Source organism: Bos indicus, chromosome 1, assembly GCF_029378745.1.
Source record: "Bos indicus isolate NIAB-ARS_2022 breed Sahiwal x Tharparkar chromosome 1, NIAB-ARS_B.indTharparkar_mat_pri_1.0, whole genome shotgun sequence".
Lineage (NCBI taxonomy): Eukaryota > Metazoa > Chordata > Mammalia > Artiodactyla > Bovidae > Bos > Bos indicus.
In genome coordinates, this window is record NC_091760.1 from 4,808,422 (window position 1) to 4,831,447 (window position 23,026).

Here is a 23,026-nt window from a genome sequence, read left to right on the forward strand (position 1 = left end):
TTATGGAAGAAATAATAAGAGCCAGTGCCAAGGCTTTGAGGAGGGAGTATCCCCGTGTGTCTGAGCAAGGAGGCTGGGGGGGCCAGGCCATTCAGTCTTTGTAGGCCAGTTAATTCCCCCTTCCTTTTTTTTGAGTGGACCCCTTTAAAAAATATTTTTTCATAGTTTATTTAGAATTACAATTATTAAGAATAAAAGACTTATGCATTTCTTAGTTAACGTAGCAGTTTAGCTAAATATAAACTCTGCACCAAAGTTCTGCAGTGCCACAAGATGAGCAAAAAATATGGAAGCATTTTTAAGCTCTCCACAAATTTCAAATGGAGAGTAATCTTGTTTCAGTTTTATTACATCAATACATTAGCATATACAAAGTTTCATTTTATGAGACATCTAAAAGAATCAAAGCCACTTCTACAGCTATATTTTAAACTCCAAGTCTAAAAGCCATTTATTATACTTGGACTTTGTAATATTCTAAATTAAAACCAAATGCACACTTTATGGAAATGTCTGCATTCTGCTACCGCCCTCTCACTTGATGACTTTTCCTTGGTCCCCCCTTTTCTTGTATGTCTTGACGTTCCCCATCGAAGTTCTGCCGTCCTGAGGAGTGAGGAGTGAGATTCTGGACTATGATCTTGTTCATCCTCCTGGCCTCTTCCTGTCTGACTCTGCTTTCACTGCCCCTGGTCCATCTTTTTTCCCCTGCTTGCTTATTGCTTTACCTTTTGCTTCGCCTTTCTTAGCACTTCCTGCCTTTGAGAATTTAATCCACCCGCCCTCCCCCAGTAGTGCTTACCCTGGCTGCTCCTAAGTCACTTTAGTCGTGTCTGACTGTGTGACCCCATAGACAGCAGCCCACCAGGCTCCCTCGTCCCTGGGATTCTCCAGGCAAGAACACTGGAGTGGGTTGCCATTTCCTTCTCCAATGCATGAAAGTGAAAAGTGAAAGTGAAGTCGCTCAGTCGTGTCTGACTCTTAGCGACCCCATGGACTGCAGCCCATTAGGCTTCTCCGGAGCAGGTATTATTCTAAGTGCTGAACAGTTATTAATTTAATCATGCGTAACAACCTTGGATGATAGGTACTCTTATTTCTTTTTTGAACTTTATGAATGAGGAAACTGAAGTACAGAGCGAATACATAAATCACACAGCTAGGAAGCGCCGGGGCTCAGCCCCAGGCCATTTGCTTCGAGCACGTGGGCTCTTATCCACTGTGTGATGGACTTATGTCCACACCTGATCTCTCTACTGATCTTCAGCCCAGTTGCTCCAGTTTCCGGGGGATTCACAACAAACCCCCACAAATTTAGGGTCTTAACACACACTTGTGTTCTCACAGTCCTGTGAGTCGAGTCTGGGTGCACTTGAGTGGGTCTTACAAGGCTATTCCCTGGTGGCTCAGGTGGTAAAGAGTCTGCCTGCAAAGCACGAGACCCGGTTTCGATCCCTGGGTTGGGAAAATCCCCTGGAGAAGGGAATTGCTACCTACTCCAGTACTCTGGCCTGGAAAATTCCACGGATGGAGGAGCCTGGTAGGCTACAGTCCATGGGATCACAGAGTCGGACACGACTGAGCAGCTTCCCTGGCTCCCGTATTCTTGCCTGGAGAATCCCATGGACAGAGGAGCCTGGCCGGCTATAGTCCATGAGGTGGCAGAGTCGGATGCGACTGAGTGGCGAGCACACTTTGATAAGGCTGGCATCAAGGCTGCACTCTCATCTAAGAGGCTGGGGAAGAAACTGCCCCAGAGCTCTTCCCTGTGCTGCAGAATTCATTCATTTCCTCTCAGTTGTGGGATGGATCTGCCTGCATTGCTATGGACGTCAGCTGGAGGTCACTCAGTGCCCAGGGGTTGCCCTCTGTCCCCACCACGCGGCCCCCTCCTCAGGCAGCTCGCAACCTGGAGAGCTTTCTTTTCGAAGGCCCAGCCTGCTAAGGTGGATGTCTTCATAATGAACTGTCCTCAGTTGGGGACATCCCAGCACCTTTGCTGTGATATTCCATTGGTTAAAGTCCAGTTACAGGCCCTGCCCACAGTGGAGGGGAGGGGCTGGCACAGGGGTGCGGGTGTTTGGGGCCTCACTGTGAGCATGACTCACTGATCTGGAAAGTTCTCCCTGAAGCCAGAACTCACCATTTTGCCTCTTCCAACTTCCTGGTAACTGTTAGTGTGGGCACTGGTCTTCCAGCCACCAGATTTTCAGTCCGAGTGTTAACACTGACACCTCTTTTTCTTTGTCCTTTTCATTTCACTGATTTCGCATTTCACCTTTCGCTTTTTAAGTCCTCTCTAATTTTCTTTGAAATGTCCTTGAAACCTATCTTCCTAAACATGGACTTGAATCTCTATCTCTCTGTGTCTGTGACACACACACACACAGAGACTCTGGTATTTCATTTCTCCTAGAGTCTGGTGTACGCCTAATTGTCCAACCTGTTCCTGAAGAGCAAGTTGCTTCTCTGTCTCATTTTCTGATGATGTCTGTCTCGTTTTCGCCCTGTGCATTCAGAGTGTGTCTGTCCGTCTTATAATGTCCTCAGCTCCCCTTTTCCATTCTTTCCCAACAGATTCCACGTCATCCCCTTGCCCCCCAGCCCCGAGCCCCCTGATTACTCCTTTCTCTGAGCCCTCCTGAACACCAGCGTTTACCACCCCGGCTTTGTGTTGGATTCATCAAGGTCACTTGAATTGGATTACTCAACCATGGATAGGCTTGGCAAAGGTCCCTGCTCGCAGACCATATATATATATTTTGTTAAAGTAATGTGGGGTGAATTATCTGAATTTAAAACTGCATGAGAAAAATATGATCTATTAAATCATGCATGCGGTCTGTTTGGCAGTCTGGGTCACCGGGTGCGCCTCTCCCTTCGGCTGGCTCTGCCTGGGGTTGGGTACCCCCCAGATATCAGCAGGCGTGATGCATGGGCAACGCCAGGATGCCTGTGGCCCAGTCGACTGGCCGCGCCTGCTGCTCGAGGCCTGATTTATGTTCACTTCGGAGCTGCAAATCACCGCGTGGTATAACACAGATGACAAGGCCTGTCTTAGCTTGTGGGGCCTCAGCCCTATCCATCTTGTGGGAACTTTTTTCCTCTTAACTTCTTAGTTTGGCTTCTGAACTTAATTGACTTCTGGATGGATTAGGTGCAGTTTAATGATGTCTGAGGCCCGCCAGGCCTCTTTTGATGGACTCTCTAAGGGGAAGAGATGGTCCTCTGCCCCTGGTCCCGCTGTGGGTCAGCACTCCTCTTTGTTAGGGTCTTTTGGGTGTCTGCTGTGTGCCCTGCACACGTTCTTAAGCCCTGGGAAGCAACATGCAGAGAAAAGCACTGGTCCTGCCTTGAAGACACTTAGATCTGGGCGACAAGCAGGGTGCCTGCGAGAAAAAGCCAGTCTTCCTAACAGGGGTTCTAGAGGACGGACCTGCGTGGTTATGTGGGGACCCAGGAGACAAGTGGGAGAAGTATCTTGGACTCGCTTTTCTGGGACAGGAGAGAGGCTCTGGTTGCTTGTGTTAGGGAAGGCCTAAATGTGCCTCTTTGAAAGGAGGTGGTTTGGGAGGATTCCAGTTCTTCGGGCTGGATATGGAGTTGGCTTTATATTCTGGGAGGGAGGGAGTTGCGTCCTCCCCCTTCCTTCTTCCTCCACAGCCAGTGGGCAGAAGGGCAGTGTTGCTCCCCGCGGGCCAGGGCGTCCTGCCTTCCACAGCGGCTTTCTCCACGGGCATCTCCTCTCATCATCTCATAAATTCTTCGGAGGGAGCAGGCTGGTTGTGTGGTTGCTGCCTGATATCAGACTGGTGGCCCAGAGGGAGTCCCCGGGCCCCATGCACTTTCCCTCTCTTTTTTTACAGCCCGCCAGATATTTGCTTTTCTGCCTAATCCAATTATGCCCGGGTGTGGGCATTTTTTGCCCAGTCGTGGTCAGTTGGCAGGGAGCGCTCCTGGTACTTTATATAGTAGGTTGCCCTGATGCCAAACCCAGTCCTACCGAAGAAAGAAAAGGGAGTTGTGTTATAACAACTGCCTGGCAGTTTTCACGGTGGAAGTAGCTGGTATTTTTCTATGGAATTGTTGTGGAGGGAACTAGCAGTCAATTAAGAAGCAAAGCAAAATAACAGCTACTATTTTTTTAAGCACCTACTATGTCCAGCCTTGGACTGAGTCCTTAACGTCATTGCTTCCTGGAGTGTCCAGAACAGTCTGGGTATGTGAATGCTCTTGGCTCACTTACTATTACAGATGGAAAAACCAAGGCCAGGAGAGGTCACGTACCTTGGTCACAGGGGTTTTTAAGAGTAAAAGTCAGGGGACTTAACTGGGTAGAGCTGAAAAACTCGTGCCCAAAACTTGGGTGTCTGCTAGCCCCTCTTGTAGAAGGTGTCCATGTCTTCTCAGATTCCTGGGCCACACGGAAGTTGCAGAGTGAGGTCAGAGGCGGAGTTGAGGGTGAGTTTATAAAACACCTCCACCATCGGCCCCTGTTTTGGGGCTTCTCCACTTGGCATTTCTAGTTTAGATTCTGTCCTCGAATCTTGGCAAGCATCGATGTTTTAGGAGTTACCAGTGTTTCTCATGGGTTTATGTTGGATCCTGCTAACACTTGAGTGTTGTGATGGTTACTCTTCTGTGACATCTTGACTGGGCTACCCAGTGCCCAGATGTTTGGATAATTCTTTCTTTCTTTCTTTTTGGCTGTGCTGGGTCTGTATTGCTGTGTGTGTGGGCTTTCTCTGGTTCCATCAGTGGGGCCTGCTCTCTGGTTGTAGCGCACAGGCTTCCATTGTGGTGGCTTCTCTTGTTGCGGAACATGGGCTCGAGGGCATGCAAGCTTCAGAAGTTTGCAGCTCATGGGCTTAGCTGCCCTGCCACATATGGAGTCTTCCCTGACTGGGGATTGAACCTGTGTCCCCTGCATTGGCAGGAAGATTCTCAACCTCTGGATCACCAGGGAAGTCCTTTTTTTTTTTTTTTTTTTCCAGCCATGCTGCATGGTTTGTGGGATTTTAGTTCCCCAGCCAAGGAGTGAACCCAGGCCCTTGGCAGTGAGAATGTGGAGTCCTAACCATTGGACCACCAGGGAATCCCCTCTAAGGATGTTTCTGAATCGACTGAATGAAGCAGACTGCTCTACTCAGTGTGGGTGGGCCTTGTCCAATCAGCCAAAGGCCTAAATGTACCAACAAGCAGATGCTGTCGCCATAAAGGGAGAATGCCTCCTGCTTGACTTTACCACCGAGCTGGGACACTGGCCTCTTCTGCCTTTGACCTTGGGCTGGAGCTATACCCTCAGCTGTCTTTGGTCTTCAGCTTGCCACTTGCAGAGCTTGCATTTGTCAGCTTTCACAGTTGTAGGTGGACCAATTCCTCATACAGAATCTCCCTGTGTGTCTCTCTATGTATGTCTATATAGATACTGCAGTTGCTGAGGGTCTGGGTTCCTTTAATTGTAAATACAGACAACTTCCAGAAAGGCAAAGGGAAGCTTAATGTCTGCTTAATGTGCCAGATGTATATATGTGTGTGTGAATGTGTATGTGTATTTTTCCTTCCTTTGTCTCTTGGGAACTCGGACCGACGTAAGTGCCCGAACCAGGTCTCTGCCTGTCTCCATATTTGTCAGATCAGCGGCCGTCCGGCTACAGCTCCTATCTGAGCCATAGTCTTTACTTCCATTTGATTTCCTTTGTTCTTTATCTCTGAACTCACAGCTCAGTTTTTAACACAGGTAGCTCCTTCTTACAGTCTTCCTCCTTTTCCAATAATTTTTCAATGACTTTAGGAAAACTTCTTCTTCCTTGGTCTACTTTCTTCCTTTCCTCTGCCTTTTCCCAATCATTGTCTCTTCTTTCCTTCCCACTCCTTGCTTTTCTTTCTTACTGTTAACCTAGCTAGGATCCAAAATGACCTGAATAACTGTGGTTCGTAAGGTCCAGGGCAGTATTGATATCTTTAGTTTTAACACGAAATCCTTCATGACAAGCAAATCCACCGGTCTCTCAAGCCCAGCCTGGAGTTTCCAAGAATGTCTCCAGCCACCCTGTCTTTTTTTTTTAAATTAAATCTAGTTTTTTTTTTTAAGCATCAGGTTTTATGCTGAATAAATTGTTTCCTTTCGAACTAAACTGTTTTGCTTTGATTTTACTGCAGGGGTTGCAGCTTTTCCGTTCCTTGCATTTGTTCTCATTGAAAACGAGCAGCGCACTGGTTGTAGTGTGGGTTGAAAAGGCTTGTGCGCCGGCGGAGAGTGGCCGGGATGCTGCCGTGGGGCCCTCCACTGTCTCGTTACCTGAGTGTGGTCAGTGACGACCTGCCATTGCTGTGCTGGGGTGCTCTGCATTTCTCTTCTTTTTCCTTTGCCTTCTCTGCACCTCTCTCACTCACACTTCTTCATGCCCTTGTCTTTAAGTAATACCCAGGCGCTTGCAGTCCTGTGTGGCCCTCGTGCACCACGAAAGCCAGGATGCGGACTCGAGGCCCGGTGAGCTCTCTGAGAGTGAGCGTGGGACGGAAGTGGTACCTGTCACCTCCGCCCTTGGAATGGGTGTCTGTGTCACGAGAGATGGTAGAGCCAGACCTCACATAGTGGTTTTCAATAGATAACAGCACCAGAGGTTGCTTCTAATTGTCAGCTGCAGAAATTTCTGCTAAAGGCTGAGTTAAACAACACCCACGGCACCCAAACCACCCTCCCCCAAACCCCAACCAGAAGTGCAACTAACAAAACCCCTAATCTCCCCTTTGCTCCCAGCTTCCCTGAGACTGTATTCCTCTCCCTGTATCAGGAGGGCTAGGTGATAAATTCTCAGCGGGTATATTCCGACTCAGGAAGCAATGGATGGTAGTCTTAAATTAATTCTTGGCGTTTACAAGAATTTGGGATATCCTATGTCTCCTCTGAAGAGAACAGGATTTCAGACGTTGCCAGGAGATTGAGTGTCTGAGATCTTAGCCACGTAGGCTGTGGTGGGGCAGCCTTTGTGACAATAGCCAGAATTCTGTGCAGTTGCTAAGGGCCTGAGTTTCTTTTAATTGCGAATATAGACAACTTCCAGGATGACAAGGGGAAGCTTTACATCTTGATTTGTCAGATTATTTTCCACAAAACTTAATGTTGCACGAAGGAGTCTTTTGGAGTGAGCACTGTACCTCCTTCAGCAAAACCCAAATGTGGTAAGAAAGAACTGTGGTTAAAGAACATTCTAGAAGACCCTTGTACTACCCGGAGTAAAGTTTATCATGGTGTTACAGACTGTGAAAGCCAGCAGGGGTATAGCGGTAAAATGAACTTGAGTTTTTCTTGATACAGATTAAGAAACTGAGGCTCTGGATTAAGTGTTTTGCTCAGAGTTAAGATTCGCTCATCACCATCATCACCAGAGACCATCTTTCACGTTAGCCTGTGACATTTGTTTGGTGTTACATCCCATATGCCACGGGACATTTCCCATGGAAATGATACCTGTTTACTGTCAATAAAATAGTCTACAGCAGAAGCGGTAGTTGTGTTTGCACCCTCTTATTCTTAGAAAGGATTGCTGACATATTTCTTTTATTGTTACCTATTTAATGGCAGTCTCCAGTTCATTCAGATATTAGATCGTTATTTATCCGAGGTCTTGATAAATAGCCCGGCCTCTTTTTCCTCCAGCTGACAAATTTCACTTCAGTGCTTTTGGGGAATGTAAATATGAAATTAATATTGCAGCAATTAGTCATCTATTCTGAATTTTCCCCTTGTAAATTCCCAGAACATAAGCATGAAATTCATTAATCCAAATCCCTCATGCTTTTAAAACCATTGTGGCATTGTAGATACTTCCATTCCGCCTTTGAAATTTAATGCAATAAGGAAGTTAGTGGAAACCTGTCTTCATTAGTATTTGTAAGTCAGGCAGCTGTATATTCCTTAGCCGCTGTCTCTATGAGCTGGCTGACTCAGCACCATGCTTTTCGATGACAGGAAAGCCAGTGCAAATTCTAAATCATAGCCTCTTCTTCAGAGAGTGTATGAAAAGTTGTTTGATCACTCCTGTTGTCATTTTCCTGGGAGAGCTTATCTTCAGTGCTGTCCTTATAAACACAGGCCCCATTGCTGGGAGCTAAAGAGGTTAGAATTGATTTTCATGAAATTTTTCACTTAATGAAATCTCATCAGTTTCTATCCTCCCAGGTATTTAAATTTGAGACTGAGGAGGGTCTAGGGATGAGGAGGTTCCAGACTGTGCCTTCTCTTTGTCTGTAGGGAGGCTGCACTCCATGAAGTCCAGCTCTTAGGAACTATGCTCTAAATGACTGGCAAGGGAGTCGGCTCTGTCTGATGTTCTGTGTTGCATAACTGGTCAGATTTATGTTGCCTGCCATGCCATCCAAATTGGGATTTGCAAGAGGGGTAGGGATCCTCTTAGCTGACTTGAGATCGAAGACTTGGAAAACCAGAATCATTCAAGGGTCATAGAAACCATGTTTATAAAATATGATTCTTTTGGTCCCAAATAAACATATCAGAAATGATACTTCAGATGCTAAAAGAGATTCACAGCTTGGCCCACAGGCATCTCAGATCTGGGGATTGTATTCCAACGATTGGGCCAGTGGGGAAAGTGAGATTTCTTCCAAGGGGGCATTTAAATGGGGCTTGATGAACAAGTAGGGCTTCAAGAAGCAGATTTGCCAGGTCAGGCAAAAGAGGTTAGAAGCAGGAGAGTGAACTGAAGGAATATTAACTCTAAACTCTGCCTTGATTTTTTAAAATAATTTTTATTTAACTCGGCCCCTCTGGGTCTCTGTTGCTGCACATGGGCTTTCTCTAGTTGCGGCAGTTGGGGGTTACTCCCTAGTTGCAGTGTGGGAGCTTCTCACGGTGGTGGCTTCCCCAGTTGCAGAGCATGGGTTCTAGGGTATGTGGGCTTCAACAGTTGCAGTGTGCAGGCTTCAGTCCCGGTGGCACATGGGCTTAGTTGCCGTGGCATGTGATATCTTCCTGGACCAGGGATCGAACCTGTGTCTCCTGCATTGGCGGGGGGGATTCTTCACCACTGGACCACCAGGGAAGTCCTGCCGGATTATTTTTTAAAAATCCCTTTCCAAATAACCAGGTCCTTTGTTTAAGCATGAATAGACTCTGAACCCAATTCTAAGAAGTGTTTGGGACCATGGGGACATCTTTGCATCTCTGGGGAGTTGGCCCTGAATTCTCTCTTCATTATTTCTTGCCTGTTACTAGCTAGCGGGTCTAATTATTCCCAATGACTGCAGGCAGCTGGGGAATCTGACAGGCCTGGCCATGCCCCTTGTTAGGCTTTTTGGTAACCCATTCCTTCCCATCCTTCTTTTCTTTAGTTTTTCAGAGTTTGAGCTATGAAAGGAAAGATGAGAGTCCATGTTTTCTATATTTTCAGCAGGGATGCTTTCTGTTTAAATTGCTCCAGGATCATTAAAAGTTTGTTTCAATCTTGGATAAAGTACATGCATAGAGATACCTTTGAACTTGTTATTTAGTTATTATTTCATTGAAACACAGGATCAAACCTGCAGACAGATCTCTTGGAGACTTCTAGTCCTGGCTCTTTCCAGTATTTGCCTGTGTGGCCTGGTGTAGAGGATCTTTCCTGTGGCTTATTTTCTAATGAGATTGGTAAAGTGCAGAATTCCAAGACCTTCCATTGACAAAGCCTCTCTCCTTGACCAAAGTTTAGTCAGGCTCCTCTGAGCCCTCTTTTCATCTAGGAATCGTCTTTGGCCTCTGGTTCTCTTTTTGGTCAGCTGGGCCCAGTCTTAGCAAAGTATCCTGCTCATTTATCCCCTACCCTTGATATCTGACCACTCTTGATATCTGATCAAATTCCTCATCCCCTACCTTTGATGTCTGTACCCTTCGCCTGTCTTTAGCAAGAATCCTGTTAGGCAAGTTTGGCAAAACCCCCCCTACTCTTGATATTTGCTGTTAGTAATTTTATATCCACTGTGACTTCTCACCCTACACCGTGGCCGTAAATCCCTGCTTGTCCTCCTTGCATTCAGAATTGAACTTGATCTCTGTCTTCTATTATTATACCCTTACCATGATAGTCTTGAATTAGGTCTTCCTTACTGTTGTAAAAAGTGTCAGAATAAATTTTTTCTTTAACAAGATTCTGGATTCTTATCCTGTTGATGTCTAAGAGGGAACTCTTTGCCCTGGCTAAGACCCTGGCTCCTTCCTTATTGTGGCTCTGCCATCCCCATCAGCACCTTCCACGATTGGCACGTGAGTCAAGTCATGGAAGGGCAAAAAGCCTGAAGGCTTGCATGAGGGAGGGCACATCTCTTCATTCACTCACATTCCACTGGCTAGGATCAAGTCACATGGTCACATCTCTCTTCCAAGGAGAGAAATATAAACCAGAGGCAATATAAGCCAGATGAAAAGAGAATGAATTTGTGGAACACCAACCCATGAATCTGCATTTTAAACAGTTTGCATGTAATTCTGATGTAGGGGGATACTTGGATCACACTTTGAGAGATGCTTTCTATAATTGTTGCTAAATATTCCCCAGCCCTGATAGTCTATGCTTCTCTTGTGCTGGGAGAAGAGTTTTCATGGGAGAAGAGTTTTTTTCCTTTTTACAAGGAAAACAAATGCAGGCAAGTGCTTCCAAAGTGAAAAGGGAAGTTGAACAATAGTAATCGATTCTTCTGCCTGTATTCTAGGTTTGGAAATACATGTTGAACTCTTCAGATCAACTGATTAACAGGTCAGGGTTGTCATCCCTTCTTCCCAGTGGCCCCAGAAGCATCTTGTTGCAGCTCTTCTGCTTCATGGAACACACCAGGGTATTTCCCTGTAATACTTCATTATATGGGGCTTCCCAGGTGGCTCAGTGGTAAAGAATCTGCCTGCCAATGCAGGGTTCGATCCTGCATGGGGAAGAGCCCCTGGAGGAGGAAATGACAACCCACAGCAGTATTCTTGCCTGGGAAATCCCATGGACAGAGGAGCCTGGTGGGCTACAGTCCATGGAGTCACAAGAGTTGGACATGACTTAGCGACTAGACAACAACAAGCTCCTTACATAATGGGGTCCTGGGGACCAGAATGCAGAGCACAAGAACTATGCCTGCTTTCCTTATGAGCTAGCAACAGTGGATGGTTTGTCTCTTTAAACCCACTGAAGACTTTCAGTTCAGTTCAGTTCAGTTGCTCAGTCGTGTCTGACTCTGTGACCCCACGGACTGCACCACGCCAGGCCTCCCTGTCCATAACCAACTCCCAGAGTTTACTCAAACTCATGTCCATTGAATGGGCGATGCCATCCAGCCATCTCATCCTCTGTCGTCCCCTTCTCCTCCTGCCCTCAATCCCTCCCAGCATCAAAGTCTTTTCCAATGAGTCAACTCTTCTCATGAGGTGGCCAAAGTACTGGAGTGTCAGCTTTAGCATCAGTCCTTCCAAAGAAATCCCAGGGCTGATCTCCTTCAGAATGGACTGGTTGGATCTCCTTGCAGTCCAAGGGACTCTCAAGAGTCTTCTCCAACACCACAGTTCAAAAGCATCAATTCTTCGGCGCTCAGCCTTCTTCACAGTCCAACTCTCACATCCATACATGACCACAGGAAAAACCATAGCCTTGACTAGATGGACCTTTGTTGGCAAAGTAATGTTTCTGCTTTTGAATATGCTATCTAGGTTGGTCATAACTTTCCTTCCAAGGAGTAAGCGTCTTTTAATTTCATGGCTGCAGTCACCATCTTCAGTGATTTTGGAGCCCCCCAAAATAAAGTCTGACACTGTTTCCACTGTTTCCCCATCTATTTGCCATGAAGTGATGGTACCAGATGCATCGAGTCAGTGATGCCATCCAGCCATCTCATCCTCTGTCGTCCCCTTCTCCTGCCCCCAATCCCTCCCAGCATCAGAGTCTTTTCCAATGAGTCAACTCTTCGCATCAGGTGGCCAAAGTATTGGAGTTTCAGCTTCAGCATCAGTCCTTCCAGTGAACACCCAGGATTGATTTCCTTTAGGATGGACTGGTTGCATGTCCTTGCAGTCCAAGGTACTCTCAAAAGAGTCTTCTCCAACACCACAGTTCAAAAGCATCAATTCTTCAGCATGCAGCTTTCTTTATAGTCCAGCTCTCACGTCCATACATGACCACTGGAAAAACCATAGCCTTGACTAGACGGACATTTGGGTTGTCCCTGTTTCCTGTGGTCATATATGGATGTGAGAGTTGAACTGTGATGAAGGCTGAGCGCCGAATAATTGATGCTTTTGAACTGTGGTGTTGGAGAAGACTCTTGAGAGTCCCTTGGACTGCAAGGAGATCCAACCAGTCCATTCTGAAGGAGATCAGCCCTGGGATTTCTTTGGTGGGAATGATGCTAAAGCTGACACTCCAGTACTTTGGCCACCTCATGCAAAGAGTTGACTCATTGGAAAAGACTGATGCTGGGAGGGATTGGGGGCAGGAGGAGAAGGGGACGACAGAGGATGAGATGGCTGGATGGCATCACTGACTCGATGGACGTGAGTCTGAGTGAACTCCGGGAGTTGGTGATGGACAGGGAGGCCTGGCGTGCTGCGATTCATGGGGTCGCAAAGAGTTGGACACGTCTGAGCGACTGATCTGATCTGATCTGAATCTCTTCTGATTAGATTGAGACCATGAAAACTCTGACAGTGTCTGCTACTGACTTGGTCCTTTATGTTGTGAGTTTCAAAAAGGCCAAGGATTTGGGTTTATTTTATGTCATGCTGCTGCTGCTGCTGCTGCTAAGTCGCTTCAGTCGTGTCCGACTCTGTGCGACCCCAGAGATGGCAGCCCACCAGGCTCCCCCGTCCCTGGGATTCTCCAGGCAAGAACACTGGAGTGGGTTGCCATTTCCTTCTCCAATGCATGAAAGTGAAAAGTGAAAGTGAAGTCGCTCAGTCATGTCGGACTCTTCGAGACCCCATGGACTGCAGTCTACCAGTCTCCTCCTTCTGTGGGATTTTCCAGGCAAGAGTACTGGAGTGGGGTGCCACATTGTTATACTAAAAGCAGACATGGGGTTAGGGAAGGAAAACATAGTGATCTGTTTTCCTTAACTCCACCCAGTTAGTGGAGTGAGAAGAGACATTTGGATCTGCATGAGATATGGTTTGAGCAAATCACAATCGTAAAATTGTAAAAATTGTAAACTGGATTGTGAGTACAGAGGCTTTGGGTCATACTTTTTTAGGTTTTTAATTTCTCAACATCATCAGTTGCTAAGTTATAGGCAAATATGAGAGAGGCTAGTGGATACCTTCTAGTTTGAATTTAGTACTGACACCAAATGATCTCAGGCTTCTTAGGTGGCACAGGTGATAAAGAATCCACCTGCCAGTGTAGGAGACAGAAGAGATGCTAATTCAGTCCTTGGGTGGGAAGATCCCCTGAAGGAGGATATGGCAACCCACTCCAGTATTCTTGCCTGGAGAATCCCGTGGACACAGAGCCTGGTGGGCTACAATCTAAGAGGGTCATTGAGAGCTGGACATGACTGAATGCATGCGTGCACACACACACACACCAAGCAATATCAACTAAGAAAATCTTAGTATATGGCCTTTGTTATGATCTTATATCCTCATCCTAACAACACAAGGAAGAGGTTTTACCAGATGCAGGAAACAGAGACTAAGGCATGTGGTGGTTCAGTAATGGTTTGAAGTTACATTGTGGGTAATCAAAACCTTTTGATAATCAGAAATAGACGTAATCCATGGTTTTGTTCCTTCTCAGTTTGGTTTGTTCTGCACCAGCCATTATATTCTTGAACAACCAGTGGTTTTTGGAGACAGCCCACTCTCCCTTTCTCTTTACACATAGATTATATGGTACAGAAGCAAGTGGTTCTATTTCCTTTCATGAAAATTATGGTTTCTGGGTTAGCATTCAGTACTGCCAGCTTTTTGAGACTGTGGATGCAGTCAGCTCTATTTCTTTCCAGCCTTCAATGGTGTACAGTGTGCTCAGATAGCAGAAGAAGCTTATAAATATTAATGACTGGCCAACTATGAATTCTTTTAGGTATCATTTCAGAGAACATTACCAGTCAGATGCATTCGAAAGAATAGAGGGACTTCCCTGGTGGTCCAGTTGTTGGGAATCTGCTTTCCAACGCAGGGGACGTGGGTTCCATCCCTGGTCAGGGCCTTCAGATCCCACATGCCACGAGGCAACTAACTCATGCTAAGCTGATGCAGCAAGAGAAGCCCGTGCTTCACATCTGGAGAAAGCCTGTGTGCCACATTGGAGATTCAGTGCAGCCAAAATTAAAAAATAGTAATACATTAAAAGAGAAAAAATAGAATGCTTTTAAGCTTTCTGTTGCTCCTTTTATGGAGTCAAGGGAAGATGATATCGGATCTCTCTGTAGCCAAGTCCAAGTTTAAACACTGTGCCCACTACTTCCTTCTGTCCAGCTGCTTCTGGTGAGTTAATGGAGATGGCAAACTGCCCTTTCCCAGTTGGTGGCGGACATCCCTAATCAATGTGGCACTGTACTGGGGGTATGAAATCAGCCAAGTACTTCCAATTGATCATAACGAATTAGTTGACGCTTAGGTTTCAACTCTGGATGACCATGAACCCGCCTTTGTTATCAAATAACTAAATGATTGATTTAGATCATCAGTTCTCAACTGGAGATTGAGTCGTTCTCCAGGAGACATTTGGCATTGTTTGGTGTTATTTTTCGTTATCTCAATGTGGGGTTTGCTGCTGGCATCTAGTGGGTAGAGGTGAGGGATGCTGCTAAATTAAGTATTCTACAATGCGTGGAACCCCTCCACCCCGCATGACAAAGACTTAACCCAGCTCCAATGCCAGTGGTGCCAGAGTGGTGGTGGTGATTGTTGTTCAGTCGCTAAGTCATGTCCGACTCTTTGCAACCCCTTGAACTGCAGCATGCCAGACTTCCCTGGAGAAGCCCTGGTTTGATCTTTGGAGGATTTCTGAACAGTTAGTCAGGGGTAAGATGTAGTTTATAGACAAGAACTTGGGAGAGAAAGAGTAAGATATCTGGAAGAAAAGGAGACGAAGCATTTACAGCTTGACACATATGCTTAAGGTAGGCTTGTGTTTGTTGTTATTTAGTCGCTAAGTCGTGTCTGACTCTTTGTGACCCCATGGACTGTAGCTCGCCAGGCTCCTCTGTCCATGGGATTCTCCAGGCAAGAATACTGGAGTGGGTTCCCATCTCCTTCTCCTGGGGATCTTCTGACCCAGGGATTGAACCCATATTTCCTGTATTGGCAGGTGGATTCAATGTACATATTTTAGAGTTGGCTGCAAGTATTTAGAAGTTTCTGTGTTTAAAATAATTGAATACATCATTTGAGATAAGGGTTATTTATCAAGTGATGGCTACCACCAGAGATAGTGCTAGACATATCAGAGGCCAGGAAATGAATGGCTCCTTCCACTGTAGAGGAGTAGGAGCTGATGTGGGGATGGGAATAGAGTTCTCTGGGACAATAGCAGGTGGAATAGATAGGAAGGAAGGCTTCAGTGAGGAGGTGGCATGTGAGAAGATCCTGATGCCAGGGTAGGAATTTATGAGGTAAAGAAGGGCTGAGAAACACCAGACCAATTAAAAAAAATTTTTTTTTATTGGAGTATAGTTGCTTTATACAGTTATATCTGCTCTACAGCACAGTGAATCAGTTACACATGTACATATATCCCCTCTTTTTGGATTTCCTTCCCATTTAGGGCACCACAGAGCCCTGAGTAAGAGTTCCCTTTGCTATACAGTAGGTCTTTATTAATTATCTGTTTTATATATGGTAGTGTTTATATGTCAGTTTCAATCTCCCAATTTATTGCCCCCTTCCCTCCTGGTAACTGTCAGTTTTCTTTATCTGTGTCTCTATTTCTGATTTTGTAAATAAGTCCATCTGTGTCATAAAATTGCTTCTGAACAATGAATGGGAGTTGCTCATCAGTTCTGTCCCATAATCTGTAAATTGCTATGTGAAAGAGAGTTATTATTATGGTTTTTAATAAAGTCATTGTAATGCTACTTAGAGCAGAAGTATGTGACTCAGGGCTTTCTTCCCATTGGTCCTTTTTATATGACAGTTAGATGGGTCATTTTCCATGCTGCTGCTAAGTCGCTTCAGTCATGTCCAACTCTATGTGACCCCATAGACAGGAGCCCACCAGGCTCCCCTGTCCCTGGATTCTCAGGCAAGAACATTGGAGTGGGTTGCCATTTCCTTCTCCAATGAGTTAATTACAATTTGTTTACATTGCTTGACAAGGCATTTTTTGGCCTTAGAGACACATATGTTTAGAGTAACGTTGCATTCCTAGGACCATAAAAGAGCCCTACCTTGTTGCTTTAAACTCTTGGTCTAAGGGCCTTTCAGAGGCTGACTTGAATGAAGATGGATGTTAGTTTTAGACATGGAGATTGTTTTCAGATTGAAATCTGAAATCGCCACTGTAGAACCGTGGATTCCATTGTTCCTCTACCAATGGATTCAGTATAGTGAGTGGGGCCCAATAATGAACGTTGGAGATTGCTTTTCGAAAGCAGTCTGCTTGGTACAGAAGGATGTCTGACTGGTCTGGTTTAGGCTGATCCAAGCATGAATAGATTAGAAATTCGGGAAAGAAGGTACTTGCGACTTTTAACCCTGGTGAATCATTCATTTGTTAATGAATGAATGAACGGATGAATCCAGCAGTTCTTCATTGTGGACTAGGTGGAGGTCACCTGTCTGGCAAACTGTACCCCGCAGAACACAGACCATCCGAGAGGTCAAACTGCTAACCCAGAAGCTGTAGCAGTCCCCGCGCCAGTGCTCTTGGCTTCATTCTGGAGAATCGGGGCGGATGTGGGACAGAGCCTGCCGCTGGGGACTTTGGGGTTTGGGAGTCATAAGAATGGAAGGTGCAGTGAACTATTACCTCAACGAAAGTACATCATCTGAGGGCTGGTGTCAGGGGTGGTAACAACCTGTTAGGAAGAGAGCAGATCCAGTACAAGAGCATGCCTGAATTTAAAGACTTCAGTGGTGTTGAGAAGAGATATTTCTAGCTCCTAACCATGGTCTTCAGAGTCTTCACAACAAAATAACGGGTAACCCTTTGTCATCAGGAAAACAAATGGTTCTGCATTCGGGAAACTCTTTGCCATGCTCGTTTCAAATGGCAGGGTGGCATGTAATCTATTTCAGCTCCTCTCCTCCACCCTGGGAGACCTTGGGCTCCTCCTGGGTTCCCTCTCCTGGGACTCGTTCGGTTCACCTTCTCTGTTTGCAGCCTAATAGAGGTCACTATCCTGTGCTGCTGTCCAAGGTCTCAGAAACCTTGTTTCATATATCTTGTCCATTTTTAAGAATGGGTAAAATAGAGTTATCATACGATTGTGCAGTCCCACTTCTGGGCATATATCCAGAGAAAAGTATAATTCGAAAAGATACATGCACCCCAGTGTTCACAGCAGCACATCTGCAATAACCAAGACATGAGAGCAACCTAAGTGATATATATGTGTGTGTGTGATATTACTCGGCTGTGAAAAAAGAATGAGACAATGTTGTTTGCAGCAGTATGGATGGACCTAGAGACTATCATACAAAGTGCGGTATGCCAAAGACAAATGTGCAATCGAAAAAAAGATACAAATGAACTTATTTCCGAAACGGAAATAGACTCACCGACATAGAAAACAAATTTATGGTTACCAAAGGAGAAAGAGAGGTCCAGAGGATGGGTCCAGAGGTTGGGATTATACTACTGTATATAAAATAGATAACCGATAAGGACCTACTTTATACCTTAGGAAACTATTCTTAGCATTTTGTAATAACCTGTAAGGGAAAAGAATCGGCAAAAAATTATGTAAAACTGAATCACTCTGCTGTACACCTGAAAGGAACACAATACTGTAAATCAACTATAGTTTGAAAAGATAGTTTCATTTGGGTTTATAGATCTGGTCTGTTATTTCATCTTGGCTGGATATAGAAGTTATGTAACATTTAACAATGCTTTCCTTCCCTTTCAAAATAGATTTTAAGAAATTAAACTAACTTTGCTCATTTAAAAACATTAAGCTTCAGTTAACAGAGACAATTCACATATATGAGTAGCATGTGCCCTGACAATCTTAGTTGATAATTAATTTGTTTCTGTGTATGATCTTGGAGTTACGATAGATCAGTATATAAGCCAATTATCTTCCTCATATTTTTTTATTTTTTAAATTTTTATTGGAGTATAACTGCTATACAATGTGTAATTTTCTGCTGTTTACCAGTGTGAATCAGCCATACGTATACACATTAGTCAGTTCAGTTCAGTCAGTTCAGTCGCTCAGTCATGTCCAACTCTTTGCAACCCCATGAATTGCAGCATGCCAGGCCTCCCTGTCCATCACCAACTCCCGGAGTTCACTCAAACTCAAGTCCATCGAGTCGGTGATGCCATCCAGCCATCTCATCCTCTGTCGTCCCCTTCTCCTCCTGCCCCCAATCCCTCCCAGCATAAGAGTCTTTTCCAATGAGTCAACTCTTCCCATGAGGTGGCCAAAGTACTGGGGTTTCAGCTTTAGCATCATTCCCTCCAAAGAAATCCCAGGGCTGATCTCCTTCAGAATGGACTGGTTGGATCTCCTGGCAGTCCAAGGGACTCTCAAGAGTCTTCTCCAACACCACAGTTCAAAAGCATCAATTCTTCAGCGTTCAGCTTTCTTCACAGTCCAACTCTCACATCCATACATGACCACTGGAAAAACCATAGCCTTGACTAGATGAACCTTTGTTGGCCAAGTAATGTCTCTGCTTTTGAATATGCTATCTAGGTTGGTCATAACTTTCCTTCCAAGGAGTAAGCGTCTTTTCATTTCATGGCTGCAGTCACCATCTGCAGTGATTTTGGAGTCCAAAAAAATAAAGTCTGACACCATTTCCACTGTTTCCCCATCTATTTCCCATGAAATGATGGGACCAGATGCCATGATCTTCGTTTTCTGAATGTTGAGCTTTAAGCCAACTTTTTCACTCTTCTCTTTCACTTTCATCAAGAGGCTTTTTAGTTCCTCTTCACTTTCTGCCGTAAGGGTGGTGTCATCTGCATATCTGAAGTTATTGATATTTCTCCCGGCAATCTTGATTCCAGCTTGTGTTTCTTCCAGTCCAGCATTTCTCATGATGTACTCTGCATATAAGTTAAATAAACAGGGTGACAATATGCAGCCTTGACGAACTCCTTTTCCTATTTGGAACCAGTCTGTTGTTCCATGTCCAGTTCTAACTGTTGCTTCCTGACCTACATATAGGTTTCTCAAGAGGCAGGTCAGGTGGTCTGGTATTCCCATCTCTTTCAGAATTTTCCACAGTTTATTGTGATCCACACAGTCAAAGGCTTTGGCATAGTCAATAAAGCAGAAATAGATGTTTTTCTGGAACTCTCTTGCTTTTTCCATGATCCAGCGGATGTTGGCAATTTGATCTCAGGTTCCTCTGCCTTTTCTAAAACCAGCTTGAACATCTGGAAGCCCCTCTTTTTTGGATTTCCTTCCCTGTGCTATACTGTAGGTTCTCATTAGTTATCTATTTTATACATAGAATCAGGAGTGTATATATGTCAGTCCTAATATCCGAATTTATTCCACCCTCTCTTTCCCCACTTTTGGTGTCCATACATTTATTGTCTATATCACCATCCTCTTAAAGCATAATTAAAACCTCTCTCCTAATCCATTTGGGGATTAATTTCCTTCTTTAATTTACTGCCTTTTTTTCTTATGTGTTGGGAAATTGTTCTTATAGAAAGGCTTGAGTTTTGAAAGTTTAGTAGGAATTGTTTCTTCAAACTCAAAGTACAGACTGTAAAACCTAATCGCAGTTGAAATAGATACCAAATTGTTGTTGTTGTTCAGTCGCACAGTCATGTCCGACTCTTTGCAACCTCATGGACTGGAGCCCGCCAGGCTCCTCTGTCCATGGGATATTCTAGGCAAGAACACTGGAGTGGGTTGCCATTCCTTTCCCTAGGGGATTTTCCCCACTCAGGGGTCGAACCCACATCTACATTGCCAGGTGGATTCTTTATCACTGAGCCACCAGGGAAACCCAGATATCATATTACTTGATCTGTTCTCAGAGGTTGAAGTTATCTGTGGCAGAACCGATGTGTGTGTTTTCATTCTCTTTCTACCAGTTTGCTCAGTATAATCAGTTGTGTGTTGTTAATTTGGGATTAAAGTGCATTTCAGAAGATTTTGGCTGTTAAAGAGCATGGTAAATTGAGCTTTTCTGCAAAGGCTTCATGACCCCAATAACTATAAATGGTGCTGCTCCTCCTGGTGAAGTCTCTCTTATCTTTAAAGGTCAGGATCAAACCTCCAAACACTTGTCTGGCTCCCTTGCTCTGAAGAGGTCTAGCTTTTGATTTCTCTGGTCCTTATTGCTTCAATTATTTACCTGCGTTATTTCTGAAATGAGAGATTGAATGGAAAGAGAATATAAAAAGCCTCTACTTCACAGTTGGATCAAGAAAGGCATACCGGTATATAAATTGTAGTTTGCTTCATGTTTCCTTTGCTGGTTCACTTGGCATTTCTCTGAGTATCAGTAACACAGAGCACATCTCCTCCAGAGCCTCCTTATTTTGTTTTTTATTTTATTAAAAGAAAAAAATTTTTAACTGTGCCATGCGACACATGGGATCTTATGTCCCCAACCAGGGACTGAACCTGTGCCCCTTGCAATGGAAGTAGGGAGTCTTAACTACTGGGCCACCAAGGAAGCCTGCCCCCTCGCCCCGCTAGCATCTCCTTATCATCCATTCAGCCACCAGAATTGTTACCCAACATGTAGATGATCACTCTCACTCCCCTTTGACAGGAGTTACTGTGTCCACATTACAGACCCATCTTTGTGGCGTGGTGTTTCAGACCCCAGCGTCTCCTCCAGGTGTCTCTCCGTCGCACGTTATGTTCCTGCTGTTGGGCTCTCACTGTCGCTGGGACATGCTGTGTATTTAAGACCTCTGTGTGTTTGCTCCCCTTGTCCCCCTGAAGAGCCTTTCTCCCTGCGCCTTCCCCTCCCAAGTCGTGTGTGTTGGGACATCTTCCCAATCTTGGCATGTGGAATTGCTTCTTCTCTTGCCTGGATTCCAGTAACCTTCTCACCAACTGGCTTGAGGGTGTGCCTGGGAAGCTGGTGGTCACTGTTACCAGGAAGGTCGTGAGTAAGCCTTGAAGGTCGGGTGACCCGGGCACTGCTCCTGGGTTTAGCACTGCCAGGCCACCCTGTTGTGTGGACAGGAGAGACAGAGTTAAAAGCCCTGAAGGGAAAACAATCTCGTCTTTTAACACTGGAAATGTGGGAGCCAAAAGAGTAGCCAAGTATCTTCTGTCCATCTCCACCTGTTTCTGGCTTTATCTCCTGTTGCCTGGAGTAACAGAGAAATTACAATGGTAATGTAAAATGTGGAGAGCTTTTCACAAAGAGTGTGTATGGGGAAATAAAAACCTTGGATTTTTCACATTTTCACCTTGTATTTATTAAGGTTTCCAGATTTCATAAAGGTATAAACAAAAAAAATAGTCATCAGAGTCCATGTAACTGCACATCATGTTAGTGAGGTTAGCCACGTGTAGGGGAAAGGTGTGTTTTTCTTTATTTTTGTTGAAGTTTCATTGATCTATAGTGTTATTTATATATGAGTCACAGGTGTACAATATAGCGATTCACAATTTACAGAGATTATACCCTGCTTATTATCAAATGTTGGTTATGTTTCCTGTGTTGTACAGTATATCCTGAGAACTTATTTAATACTTAATAGTTTGTCCCTTTTACTCCCTTACCCCTATGTTGCCCCTCCTTGCTTCCTTCTCCCCAGTAGTTTGTTCTCTGTATCAGGGTTTTCTTTATTTAAAAAGGTAAAATAAATACGGTTGCGTGTGTGCTAACTCGCTTCAGTTGTGTCCGACTCAGTGTGACCCAATGGACTGGAGCTCCTCTGTCCATAGGATTTTCCATGCAAGAACACTGGAGTGGGTTGCCATGCCCTCCAGTTCTGAACACTGCTATGTGCCAGGGACTGTGTTTGAGCCTTTGAGATGCAAGGGTGAGTAAATCATAGGCCCCACCATCAAGGGGTCTCATAGTGCTAACTCAGCCGCTCTCACAGTGTGGTCCTCAGATAAGCATCATCATCACCATCTGGAGTTGTTAGAAATGCTCATTCCTGGGCCCTAACTCAGCCCTGCTGAATCAACACTCTGGGGGTGGGGCCTAACAGTGTAAATTTTAATAAACTCTCCAGCTAAAGTCTGGTTGTTGTCCCTGAAAGCACATTGCGTGTATTAAAGAGTAACTGGGGAGTTAGAATTAATGCCTTTGGAGAGTTAGATAGGCCTTTAGACAAATGATGTTCGAGTGAAGTCTTAATTGTTGAGTGGTTGTTCTTGAGATGAATAAGGGCTAGAAGGAGAGCATTATCAAGAAAGCCACATGCATTACCACTAACAAAGCTAGTGGAGGTGATGGAATTCCAGCTGAGCTGTTTCAGATTCTGAAAAATGATGCTGTGAAAGTGCTCCTCTCAGTATGCCAGCACATTTGGAAAACTCAGCAGTAGCCACAGGACTGGAAAAGGTCAGTTTTCGTTCCAGTCCCAAAGAAGGGCAATGCCAGAGAATGTTCAAACTACTGCACAATTGGACTCCTTCCATATGCTAGCAAGGTAATGCATCTGATCCCATCACTTCATGGCAAATAGATGAGGAAAAAGTGGAAAGAGTGACACATTTTATTTTCTTGAACTCCAAAATCACTGTGGACGGTGACTGCAGTCAAAAAATTAAAAGACGCTTGCCCCTTGGAAGAAAAGCTATGACAAATCTAGACAGCATGTTAAAAAGCAGAGATATCACTTTGCTGACAAAAGTCCATGTAGTCAAAGCTATGATTTTTCCAGTAGTAGTGTATGAATGTGAGAGTTGGATGGACCATAAAGAAGGCTAAGTGCCATAGAAT

The 23,026-nt window shown here is 44.9% G+C and overlaps 1 protein-coding gene across 7 annotated transcripts in view; it reads left to right on the forward strand.

The window, feature by feature from the left end:
* Positions 1-23,026, forward strand: part of TIAM1 (TIAM Rac1 associated GEF 1) — a 466,993-nt gene that overhangs the window by 115,098 nt on the left and 328,869 nt on the right. Inside the window, exon 1 of one of the 7 annotated variants that reach the window (XM_070785832.1) lies at positions 7,043-7,185. The exons of the other annotated variants lie outside the window; for them this stretch is intronic. The gene's annotated coding sequence lies outside the window, so the exon portion shown is untranslated. Of the gene's footprint in view, positions 1-7,042; positions 7,186-23,026 lie in introns of those variants that run through there. 7 annotated transcript variants of the gene reach the window in all.